The sequence below is a fragment of the Euprymna scolopes genome, chromosome 35, assembly GCF_053919585.1.
Source record: "Euprymna scolopes isolate OS-2025 chromosome 35, ASM5391958v1, whole genome shotgun sequence".
Classification (NCBI taxonomy): domain Eukaryota; kingdom Metazoa; phylum Mollusca; class Cephalopoda; order Sepiida; family Sepiolidae; genus Euprymna; species Euprymna scolopes.
Window position 1 is genome coordinate 85,826,773 of NC_136516.1, and position 12,699 is coordinate 85,839,471.

Sequence of the window (12,699 nt, forward strand, 5' to 3'; positions counted from 1 at the left end):
CTTGCCATTTTGAAAACACTCTTGCAAAACAAAGGGAAATAACTCAACAATATTTCAACTTTTTTACCCCAAACAATGCACAGTGCCACTTGGATGTAAGGGGCTACTATTTAGGACTAAATCTACAGGGATACTGTAGGGAGTTGAGTAACGAGATATCTATTCACATTATGCTTAAACTCCTGCATGTCAATGCAGTCAGGGAAGCAGGAACCCGGAAGGGAATTCCAAAGTTTATTAGATTGAGGGGGGGGGGGAACCCCTGTTAGAGTAGAAAGCTTTCTGGCATATAGGGATCTCTACAATGTAGAGGTGGAATTTTGCTGCTTGTCAAGTTTGTCGGGGATTTTTACATCAAAGGGGTACAAGTATATCGTGTTCGTCAGAGCACATTCCGTTAGAATACTTGTAAAACAGGCACAGGGATGCAGCATTTTGATGGTGAAACGGGTTGAAAACTTGAAAGATATTTGTCGTAATGTCTATGAATTCCCATTAATTGCTTAGCAATAATTTTCTTTATAAAAATAAAACAACTTAATCAATTTACATGATTTTTGGAATATGATATTTTTGTTTTGTCGCGGGTTTTGCGCATCATGCAGGTTTCTTTATCTTTGTTTCTCTTTATATAGGGGAATTCAATCAAACTTTACTAACACAGGTCAAACAGTTTGGTTTATATTCGAACTCATGGGAAAACTTAACTCAAAACAGATCTTCCTGGCATACTGCGAGCCACAAAGCGGCCAGAATTGCTGAATCTGCACCCAAGAGAAAACATGCTATTTGAAAAGACAGAGTAGTCAACACCTCTGTTGCAGAATCATCCCACGGGTGCCGTGCATACAGGAGATACTTCAGACACCAGGGTCGTTTTTTAACATGGAGAAAAGGTACAAAAATAAAAATGGTCTCAGTTGTGAAGGATTTCTCCTCCACTGAAAGAGAATGAGAAATGGAAGTGTCGCATCTGAAGAACAGATACCACACTTTGATCTTGGCCAAGAAGTTTAAAAGTAATGCAATTTAAGTGTAATGCAAGTGAATTCACGATATCATTGCATTGTAATAAAAAATATTAAAGAATGAATTCTTTGTGTAAAAATAAATGTTTAGTTGAAAGCAATAATAAATAAAGGTCATAGTTAGATTTCACGGTTAGAGTCCGTAAAACCGGAAGTAAGAAGCGGTTAGTTAATAATCGCGTTTTCTTTTTCTTTTTTTTAATTTTTATTTTATTATGGGAAAAACAGAAAGCATAAATCAGGGGAAAAAGATTAAACAAAAATCGGCATAAATAATCTTGTACGATTCCAAACTGGTGTTTCCTTGTACTGTCCCATTGTGAACGCATCCGCTGTGGTGTAAATGGGGAGTGGGGAAAGGAGGAATCTGATATAGAGAGATGATGTTGCAACTTCCATTGAATCTGACCGATTTTGGCAGTGGACTCTCACCGGATAAAATATAGGAATGTACCATTGTCGAGGAACTGTAGAGGTAATAGGCCTATAGCACACCTCAGATAATGTGCTACAGTTTGTACGCATTACATGTGCATGTAATGTCATGATTTTTAATCCTATTAAGGTTAAAGTCGGAGGGCAAAAAATGAGTTCATTTTATTTATATAGATAGATAGATAGAAGAAGATTACTAATGATTACTATATTGTCCAATGTCTACTGTACACTCTTTAACCCTTATCCTTGAGTGGCCTCTTGGCCTTGATAAGTGGTGATGCCTATGTAAAAAAAAAAAAAAAAAAAATACAGAAGAAGATAGAAGATAGAAGAGAAGAAGATAATATTATGTTTCTGAATTTTTGAGATGAGGATTGATAATTTGGTCAGCTTTTCTCATTTTCAGTGTTATTTTCATAGCGTTTCAAACAACATCCAACCTTCTTCAGATATATTAGGAATCTTTCTATCGAACTCGGGAATTTCGAACGGAACCCTTTATTTAATCCATGGGGTTAACATGCTCTCATTCCATCATCCATGACTGGGTAAAAGTCCTAGCTAATTCGCAATTGTATTTTTGAGTGTCGCTTGCATATATACAGGAGAATGTAACTTTACAACTGAATCATATTTTATCCACTACACCACTCAATCAATCCTCGTTCTCAAAAATTTAAAAACAGAATCAAAAATTCATATCGAAATTAACAAAATACTTATGTGTTAAGTTTGAGACATTGTGTTGAACACAGATGGTGGCGTAGTTCAGATCAGTAACCAAGATGGCGACCAAGAATCAAATGCGGTCCGTCGTGTAGGTAACCTCTTAAGTTCTGAGATATTATGTTGAACAAGATGGCGGCGTAGTTCAGATCAGTAACCAAGATGGCGGCATAGTTCAGATCAGTAACCAAGATGGTGGCGTAGTTCAGAAATAACCAAGATGGCGGCGAAGAATTAAATGCGGTCCGTGACGTAGCAAATGGCAAACTGATTGAATCCAAAATTCGACGATTTTTATGATAATTTTGCAACGTTTTGATTGGTTGTTTAGCACAGTCGTTGGTTATAAAAATGATTGGCGAATCCATTCGTCTCATATCCCCCCATCACATTATGTTTATTTTTCCATATGAATAAATGAAAACTATTTTATTTTGTGCTTAGAACAAAGTTATGAATTATTTATTATTTTAAATTTTTTCAAAGGCTGTCAAAGGTTGATAGTGGGGATAAGCTGCCTCTCCCTAAAAAAAATGCCCTCATGGTGTGCATCTCAAATAGCCTCTGACAACTCAGTCTTCTTGTACTGCTTGTGGCTACTAAGCCTGGTGAAACTGTTTCCTACTATCTGGGAGAAATGACAAAACCAGTTACTTTGGTCAAATGGGCTTAATCAAGTTTGGATTGTAGCTCACCTAGGAGAAGGTAACTAATTCAAAACTTCCACTGCCTTGTGGGATTACCATATCAGGAGAAAGGCTAAGGGAGTAAACCCCAACAGAAAATCTGGAAATGGAGTATAGTATTATCACTGGCAACTCCCGCGATGCAGTTAGAGCCAAGCTGTATAGACTCTATCTTTCCCTTGGATCATCTGGATTCATGGAGAGGGAGAAAAGACTTCTGCATGGTCAGCAGTTGTTTTCTATATCACCCTGCCTGACTACGTAGCTCCACTAAGCAGGAACTACCACTCCAGAGTTGAACTGTACAGCCATTCGCAGTAGTACAGATAGACACCAGAGTTACGTCTTTATTTTCCGAGACAGATGATTGCTGCCGGGATTTTAAATTATTGTGTCAAGTATTTCAAGTTGGGAAATTTCCAAAGCAATAGCGAGCCAGAAATGCCAGTTAGTATTATGATAAACTTTAATAAAAGAATAAGAAATGAGTGATTGCTATTAATTAAGAGAGAGTTATGTCCCTTATGAAAAATTCCAAGGAAGTTGCTTCCCTTTGTTTAGGTATTACTGCATCTTCTTGAGAATGCCGGAGTTATTTCCCTTAGTCTATTTATGTTCGGTGGGATTTTTTTTTTTTTTTTTTTTTTTTTTTTTTTGCAGAGTTTGTCCTATACTAAAAATAAAAATAAAGAAAAATCTGTATGAGGTACACACACGTGATGAAACATACATATCATATTCCAAAAATCACTTAAATTGATCAAATAATATCATTTTTATAAAGAAAATCATTCTTAAGGGATTAATGGGAATTCGTTGACATTATAACATATAGTATGAAGTATAGTTTGGTTATCTCCCTTTGTTTCTTGAAATTTTTTTTCAAAATGGCGGGCAAAACAGTTACTCCTTGGATACCTATAAGAGTTGATTTTCTTATTTAAAAATAAAACTACTAGATGAATTTACATGTTTTTTGGAATATCACGTTTTCGTTGTGCTGTTCCGTGCAAGATAAATGACACACAGTATGTATTGAAAAAAAAAAACAAAAAAACAAAAACAAAAAAACTGAAAGGAGTTTAAGAAAGAAAAAGGGAATTTATTGAACAGAAATGAAAACAAATATTTACAAAAATAAGGTGCAAGGGAGGTAACTCAGGTTCTTTGTTACTAGTTTTTGTCGCGAAATAAGAGAGTTTGAGAAAATATAATTTATTTTTACTTTGGTCAAAAAATCAATATTCAAAAAGTGTCTGTTTATTTTGTGAGGGAGTTTGCAATAGGTTTGCTTTAGGAAATTCTTTACGACCGGATTTTATCCCAGGAAATTGGCCGAAGTCATAAATAGTTGAAAGGTCGCCCCAAATTAAAATCTCTGGATTACGATTTAACTTCATATTTCGTTCCTGGTGTTTTCCTTCAATTATTGCAGGGTTTAAGAAATCCCAAACCCTGAAGGAACGAAATAAGGGAGTTAAATCGCAATCCAGAGATTCTGCAATCTGTCATGAATAATGTTTTGGAAAGAGCACAAATATGCGAAGCTGAAAATGGGCAACATTTAAAAGAGATTATTTTTCATAAATAAAAATTGTTTGAATTTTGCATTTTTAAAAAAATTCCCCAATGTCTTAGTCAGATTGTGTTAAAAATTACAAAAAAATATAAAAAATAAAGAGTCTATTTAAGTCCAAAACCATTCAGTTATTTTTTTGCTCAGTCATAAAATATGCTTAAATATGATATTTTAATTCATGCATATTTTGTATTAGTTATTATAAATCCAATTCTCTATTGATTATTATATTGTACCCAATATATATTAGTGACTAATACTAGCAGGCTGCCCAGCGTTGCCTTGTCATAAAATCCACTTAAATATGTTATTTTAATTTAGGTAGATTTCATATTTTTTATTATCGCACCAACTCTCTTTTGATTATTATATTGTATGACGTAAAACTGCATCCGGGAACAAGGCTCTGGTGTGGGAGCTCCAGGGTTTTGGGGAGAATGTCACTACCCCTTAGTCGTTGTAGTGCTGGGTCACCCTTGGGCAAGGTATAGTACCCACTAGCCCCCCCCCCTTCCTATTTAGGGTCACAAAAATCCAAGCCTGGTCAACAATGCTCTTGATGGATGAGGAAGGAATCGCAACCGCTTGCGCAGCGGACGAACCAGCACCGCAGTGCTAACGTGGTCAACAAGGGTAATGTACAACTCGACTCGGGTCTCCCCCAGCCATTGGATGCGGCTGATTGCATGTGTGCAGACTGTCCTGGCCTGTCCTTGCCTCTGTACTTTTGTTTTCAGTGTAGAGGGTGCTAGCAGTACTGGGCAAGCTGCTTATTCCTACTTTGCCTAGGCTGGGAGAGAGGTGAAAGTCCTGTGGCAATGGAGTGAGGGCGTACTGGCAGGTTTCATCAAGATTGGATAGCTTGGAGAAGTGTGGTATCAGGCGCAGCCGATGCCATTAGAGATCAAAGCATTGTTGCTTGGGAAACAAAATGAGCGCGACTACGGGCGCCACTACCCGGATTTCCTGCCATCAGGTGTCACATCTGTGGCCGGGGTTTCAGAGCTCTGATCAAGCTCACATTGCACCTTCGACATGTACACTAACCGACCTCTGCGTCATTGTCGAAATCGACGGACTGCTCGAGAAGAAGAAGATTATATTGTACCTAATATGTAGTTATGACTAATATGTAGTTATGACTTCAAAAGTTTAAAAAAGATATGATTTGGGTATCATCAGCTAAGATCGAAACCAAAACATTTTGATCTCCAGCCAAACTAAATCCATATGCATATAAAAACTTTAAAAATTATGTCGTTAAAGATATAAATGTATATTTGCACATGCATAGAAATAACAGTTTAGTTAACTTATACCTGCCAAGTTCCAATTTTTTTCATTTTTGACCCTTTGGAAGCTATTTTTACCAGATAAAAACCAAATGAAATTTGTTCCACTGGTCCGAATGCCCTATATATCAAGTTTCAAGTCTGTAGACCAAAAATTGACAGAGTACTTTGCAACCACCCTTATGTTTATACGTCAATCTTCCCTGGTACACAACTTCTCTCTTCGACCACAGGGTGTATTTTTCTCTCTTTTTCTTCTGTTTCAAGCTCGCGCACACTTGCTAATTTGCATACATGCTTTAATGGTTACTACTACTACTTATATTTTTGCTAGCCGGCTGCTGCTGCTGATATTTACACACGCACTCATAATGCTCTGTAACAGTAGTAGTCAGTTAACAGTTTACCAATTGTCGGCACTTGACACAGACGGCTATTATTGTACCTATCATAATAAATCTATTCCATATTATGAGGGTCGGTCGTTCCAAAAGTAAAGCCTTCTATTTCTTTTTTAACTCAAAAAGTAGAAAAGCTGCAAAGATGGGAGTGATACGATTAAAACGAGTGACCGTTTGTGATCCAGAATTTATTGTTCTACATAGTCATCACCATTCCCAATGCACTTTTACGCAGAATTCAATGATGCATGCCCATGACAGTTGCTTTCTTAGAGTCTCACACCTTCAAAATCTGCAACAGAGAGATGAAACTTTCAGGTCATGAATGCATAAGTTCAGTCATCATAACAGTACAATCTGCAATTCCTTTTGGTCCATTTGAGTGGAATAAAAAAAAGATAGGAGGCATTATTTTTGGAACTAGCGTTGCATTACATCTGCGTATTATTTTCCACTTGATGATGCAACAATTTTGTGTATAATTCAATGTACGTGCATTTTGTTTAATGATAATAAACTTATTCGGCAAATGCATGCGTGTGTCTTATTTCGTTTATACTTCAATCAGAATTAAATGAAATTGGTGTCAAAGCAAAATGTACTTATTCTGGGGTGCTGCAATTATAATTGATCCTGTTAATCTATAAATATAAAAGCGAAAATGTATGTATGTTTGTATGTGTGTTCGCTTTTTCTGTGTCTACAAAAGGCTTTTTTCAGAGACGCGGTCGGTCGCCTAACAACTTTTTAAAATTTTTTATATCACATATAAATCGTAATATCTCAGAGTTAACAACGAAGCTAGCCTGTCTATTTAATTTGCTCGACTTTGGAAAGATAAATATTCAACATTTGTCGCTCGCCGCATTTTGGTTAGTCTTTTTCCTATAACATCTTGGGAAGCGTTCCCGCAGTAAATGAAATACTATCCCGCAGTCAAACTTGACCTCATTAACTCATTAAAACGGGCACCTGCCAAATCCAAGTAATTAAATAAATTCAAACGTGTTTCCATTAGCATCTCGCGATGGGGCAATGGTTAACGTCGCACGTTTTTTTTTTCACACTTTAATTTACAACTTAGCCTCAAGGGTTTGGGTTCGATCCTCATTTTTTTTTTACACCCCCACCACTCCCAGAGTTTCCACACACACACCTCCAAACACCCGGGCAACGCCAGGTACCCCTCGCTAGTCTATTGTATAAATCTCAACTATCTGTTTGTGTGTGTGTGTGCGTATGTCTGCTAAAAACTTTTGACAAATGTGACCAACACTGACAAAATTAGTATAGTTAAAAAGATCAGTCTCTTGACCAACAAATATCCAAAAATTGATCAACAGTGCCATTTTTTACAGGGAGGGGTCAGTTTTTTTGGCGACATTTTTGCAAAGTCATCATATGCCTTATTTTGAATGCCACCGATGGGCATGGGGGAGGTTGCTAATTGATTGGCTTTTTTTTTCACATTCTTTTCCTCCTTTGCATTAAAGGTTTGAGCCTGACTACTGCGGTTAACTTAAAAAAAAAAATTTTTTATTAATTATTTTTTTATTTATTTATTTTTATTTTTTTTAGGGGTGTTGCTCAATACCCTTACCATAAAACCTCTCCACACCCAGGCAACGCTGGGTAACCTTCACTAGTCTATTATATAAAAGGGAAAATTATGTCTGTATGTGTTTTTAGGTATGCCAAAACCTTTGACACACGCATCGACCATGACAAAATTGGTATCGTTAGAAAGATCAATCTCTTGGATGAAAAATATCTAAAATATTGGCCAAAAAGATTAATTCTGTGTTGGTCAACTGGGCTGTTTTTTGCAAGGAACGGTCAGTTTTTGCATCAAGATTTTTGCAAGTCATACGCTTACCAATCTCAACGTGATAAGTAGCTGTGTCCGAGACAGCTAGCACGTTAGCTTTTTTCACCTCCTTTTTCCTTTTCACATTACAAGTTTGAGCCAGCCTACTGCGGCTTACTTTTTTTCTTTTTTTTTTTTTTTTGCACTCGCACGGGTACTTGCTGCTATTTTGATTGAAACATTTAAAAAAAAAAATTTTTTAAGGGGAGGGGTTGCTCAATAGCTTTAATATACCACCTCTCTCCACCCGGGCAATGCTGGGTAGCCATGCTAGTATTAATATAAGGGACTTTTAAATATTTAGAATAGGAGAATATAAGCATATAAATAATGGACGTTTAATAATGGACAGGGAGAGAATATTTTATTTGTCCTCCTCTAAAAACTACAGACTATATACAGTAATGCCGGCCACATAACTTCCAACTGGAAATCACCTCACTGGCTGGAAGAGTCTTCAAGGGAAATCAGGCGCTTGTATTTTTTTTTTTTTTTTTTTTTTTTTTGCTATGTTCACACTAAAAAGGCATATTGCCACTTGGATGTAAGGGGTTATTATTTTGGACCATGTTTAGAAGAGATGAGTGAAATGTTGGTTTACATTACATTTAAACTTCTGCACGTCAGTACAGTCAGGGAAGCAGGTGACAGGAAGGGAATTGCAAACTCTAAAAGTCCAAGGGAAAAAATCTATTAGAATAGAAGGCTTTCCAGCATCTAGGGACCTCTACAGTGAAGGGGTGGAATTTTGTTGCTAAACAGGTTTGTCAGAGGTTTGTATGTTGAGGAAGTACAAGTGCGATGAGTTCACCAGAGCACAGTCTATAAAATTCTTGTAAAATAGGCACAGTGATGCAAACATTACAGTGATGGGACAGGTCTTGGAGCTTAGTTGACAGTGTGGGTTCTATTAGATTGGAGATTCTGATTTGGACCCTGTCCAAGAAGAAGAGGCTAATGGTAGATGCACCAGCCCAGATGTGGTAACAATAGATCCAATAAACCATAGCAAAGTGCATTATTATATTGTCAATAACACGGTGCAACAATAACAAATGAGAATTTTCTAGTCAGAGACTAAAATTTTATTTGTCAGCTTACATGCTATTTAGGTCCAACTTTTATGCTTAGCAATATTTGACATGGAGATCGTTCATTTTTTTTTTTTTTTTTTGTAATAATTCAGTAATATTTAGGTAATTTCGACTGCATAATTTGTAAGCTAACATTGTAATTTATTAGAATTGACAAAAAAAAAATGTAGAAGCTATTGTTTTTTTTTTTAATCTGAAAACTCCATTTATCAACTACAAAATTTCGTTCTGATAGTGTAGAAACGCCAAAATGTCTAAAGTTAAGGCTTAAGTTTGAGGGGTTTTAAACAGAAATTGATATTCAGCAAATCTTGTTTAATTTGTGTCTAATCACTATCGATCAAATTGAATGTAAATCTGAAATATTTGTTCAAATGAAAAGTTGTGCCTTATTTTGGCATTTGATAAAAAATCCGTGACATTATTTTGATTCTAAAAAATTTTTTTAAATAATTATATTAAATCTAGGGCTCTATATTGCGAGTGAAACAGTCGCATTTGCGAGTGATTTTTCAAAAGTGGTGACTAGAAATAATAAAACGTTTATCTTTTGGCGATTGTATTTCTTTCACTGACAATCTTCCAAAGCTCACTACTGAGTGAAAAATATGTTTTCAATTTTTTTTTTATAAAACAAAGTTAAATTATTTAAACAAAAAAAGTTTAATAGGACAATTTACTTTTTTTTTTAACGAAGACTGTTTAAAAAAAATATCTGAAGAAATTAGAATGTTTATACCTTCAAGTATCAACATAAAATCTGTTGTATATTTAGAAATACACTTATTAAAAAAAAAAAATCTTTATGATGTATATACTCGTGACAAAACTAAGATGTCATATTCTAAAAATCATGTGGGTTTGGCTAGTAATTTTTTTGAAATATGCTACTTAGTCTCAATATAACTTTTTTCCTTGGACAGCTGCAAAACTGGAAAAGAAAAAGATATTCTAGTAAAAAATATAATAAATTTATAACTTAAAATATTGCAGCATTAAGAATTGATTATATAATGTTATGAATTGAATTTTAACAAATCTTAATGCTGCAATATTTTAAGTTACAAATTTATTACTAGAATATCTTTTCCTTTTTTTCCAGTTTTACAACTAGTCCTTTACTTTTCCATGTTTAAGCTTAACCATATTACTTTTCATGCTTGCATTTTTCTATTGTAATATATGTATATATATATATATATATATATATATATATATATATATATATATATATATATATATATAAACTTGAGCTCCTTCAGCTATAATCGAAACCTTAACCAAAACTTATGAAGAATTCTTGATAAAATTATTTATAAAAAACATAGATGATTTGAGCGCCATCAGCTATAATCGAAACCAAAACCAAAACTTAGGAAGAATTTTTGGTAAAATCATTTATTACAAGAAATAGAAGTACATAACAATTAAACGACCTGGATGTAAGCATGACACAGAAAATAACACACGTTATCGTATTAATATATAGATCTTATGTAGCTTGGAATATGCTACTTAGTCTAAGTATAGCTTTTTCTCTTGGATTGCTGCACTTTGGAATTCTCTCCCGGGGCTTCTGCTTTCCTGACTGTATAGACATGTAGAAATTAAAGTGTAATGTAAACAAAGATCTTACTGCCCAACTCCCTAAATAGTATCTCTGCAAATCTGGTCCCAAAGTGACTAAGTGGCTCTGTGCCTTGTTTGGGGTGAATTAACAATAAAATAAATAAATAAAAATAATAAGTTTGTTTTAAGAATCCACTCAGAATATTTAGGTGAAAGATTATTAATCAACTGGAAATACCAAAAAAAAAAAAAAAAAAAAATTCTTGTCTTTGAAAGAAAGAGAATGACTTAGGTCATGTTTTTTTTGGGTGCGACATTTTTGGTTTCGCTCTGATAATTTCAACATAACAAAAGAAACTTTTGTGAATTATTTGGGTTATTTGGACAACGATTCTCATTTTGGTTCTTATTTTTACTAAGTTTCGGCCCATGTACCCTCCGGCTTTCTTTAGATGCAGCTTTTTGAACTTGGAAATCTATATGGGATTTGGATTGGAAAATATAGTCATACTAGAATACTAGACTTTTTATTCCATTGAAAACGGTCAATGGGGAAAGAGGTGGCTGGTTACTTTAATGCATCTAAAACCAAGCTTCTATCTTTACATCATCAACGCTTTGATCCCCATCTGGCATCAATTGAAATGAATGCCTCTTGTCTTGAGGAGGCTCCATATTTTGACAAACTTCTGGGCTTGAACTTTACTCCTGACCTGGAATGGAACACTTACATCAAATCCGTTGCCAAGGTTGCTTTTTAAAATTTTTTTTATTTACTCGGGGATAAGGGTTATTGCGTGTACAGTAATCAATGAGATAGTATCGTAGTAATCGTTAATATTGGAGATTTGATAAAGTGTCTTACTTAAGGGGGTGATTAATCAGGAATTTGTTTATGTTGGACTTGAAGACATCCAGGTTGTAGTCGGGTAGGAACCAGGCAAACGGAAGAGAGTTCCACAGCCATGCACTTCTAAGAAAGAATCTTTGTTCATGGAATCTGTTTTGATTTAGGCACAGATAAAGAGTGGGGAAAATTATTGACAGTGGTTTCAGCCAGACGGGTGTTTATCTTGAAAGATTGGCGAGGGAAACCAGAGATTGGAGCTCAGACAAGCACATGCCATGGAAATAACGATAAAGCAAAGACAGGCTCACAGCGTCTCTCCTGTGGGAGAGAGGTTGCAGGGAAGAGAAAAGGGCATCCCCCACTAAACCACGAAGTTTATTTTGTACTCTGTCAAGGCAGGATAGGCTGTTTTTAGTAGTTCCTGCCCAGATGTGGCTGCAGTACTCCATCCTTGGATGTACTTGGCTTTTAGAGAATTGCATCAGTAGTGAGATATCTTCTAGAGTGGTAGAAGGACCCCACAATTTTCCCAGCGACCTGGGCAACAGATTTGATGTATGTGTTCCACTTCAAATCAAGAGTAAAGGTCAAAACATGGAGCCTCCCCAAGATGAGAGCCATCCATTTCAATTGATGCCAGATGGGGATCAGAGCGTTGATGATGTAAAGATAGGAGCTTGGTTTTAGATGCATTAAAAGTAACCAGCCACCTCTTCCCCTATTGTACCACATGCTCAAAATCAGAGGAGAGAGAATCAGAGAGAACTTTGTCATTTACGGCCTTTGATGATAAAAATAAAGTTTGTTTCATTTTGTTTTCAGTTTCCAATTCGATGTTTAAGTTTGATGAACGCGGACGATTTCTTTCACAGTAATTTGGCCAGGGTATTTCGATATCGACATTTACCAGTATCGCCCACGCCCTTCAAATAAAAACCTGCCATGAAACAAATACATGGGTACTTGTTCTCTTCTGCCCCAGTGCTGGAATAATACCGTTATTATTTTGAAAGCCATTCTTAACATGGGGAGGGCAAGGTGTTTGGTAACTATTCTGTGCTCCCACCTAGCAGTTTAATGATAAAAAAGATATTGTGAAGCTTGAATTTAATCTGAATAAACTAAAGATAGCGAGATGGCAAAGATGCAAAATCAGCAAAAACGTGTTC

General features: G+C 35.6%; 1 protein-coding gene across 2 annotated transcripts in view; it reads left to right on the plus strand.

Annotated features, from left to right (window-relative positions):
* The window catches only part of LOC145259968 (cytochrome b-245 light chain-like), a 74,529-nt gene that overhangs the window by 29,072 nt on the left and 32,758 nt on the right, over positions 1 to 12,699 (plus strand). The gene's annotated exons all lie outside the window — the stretch shown is intronic.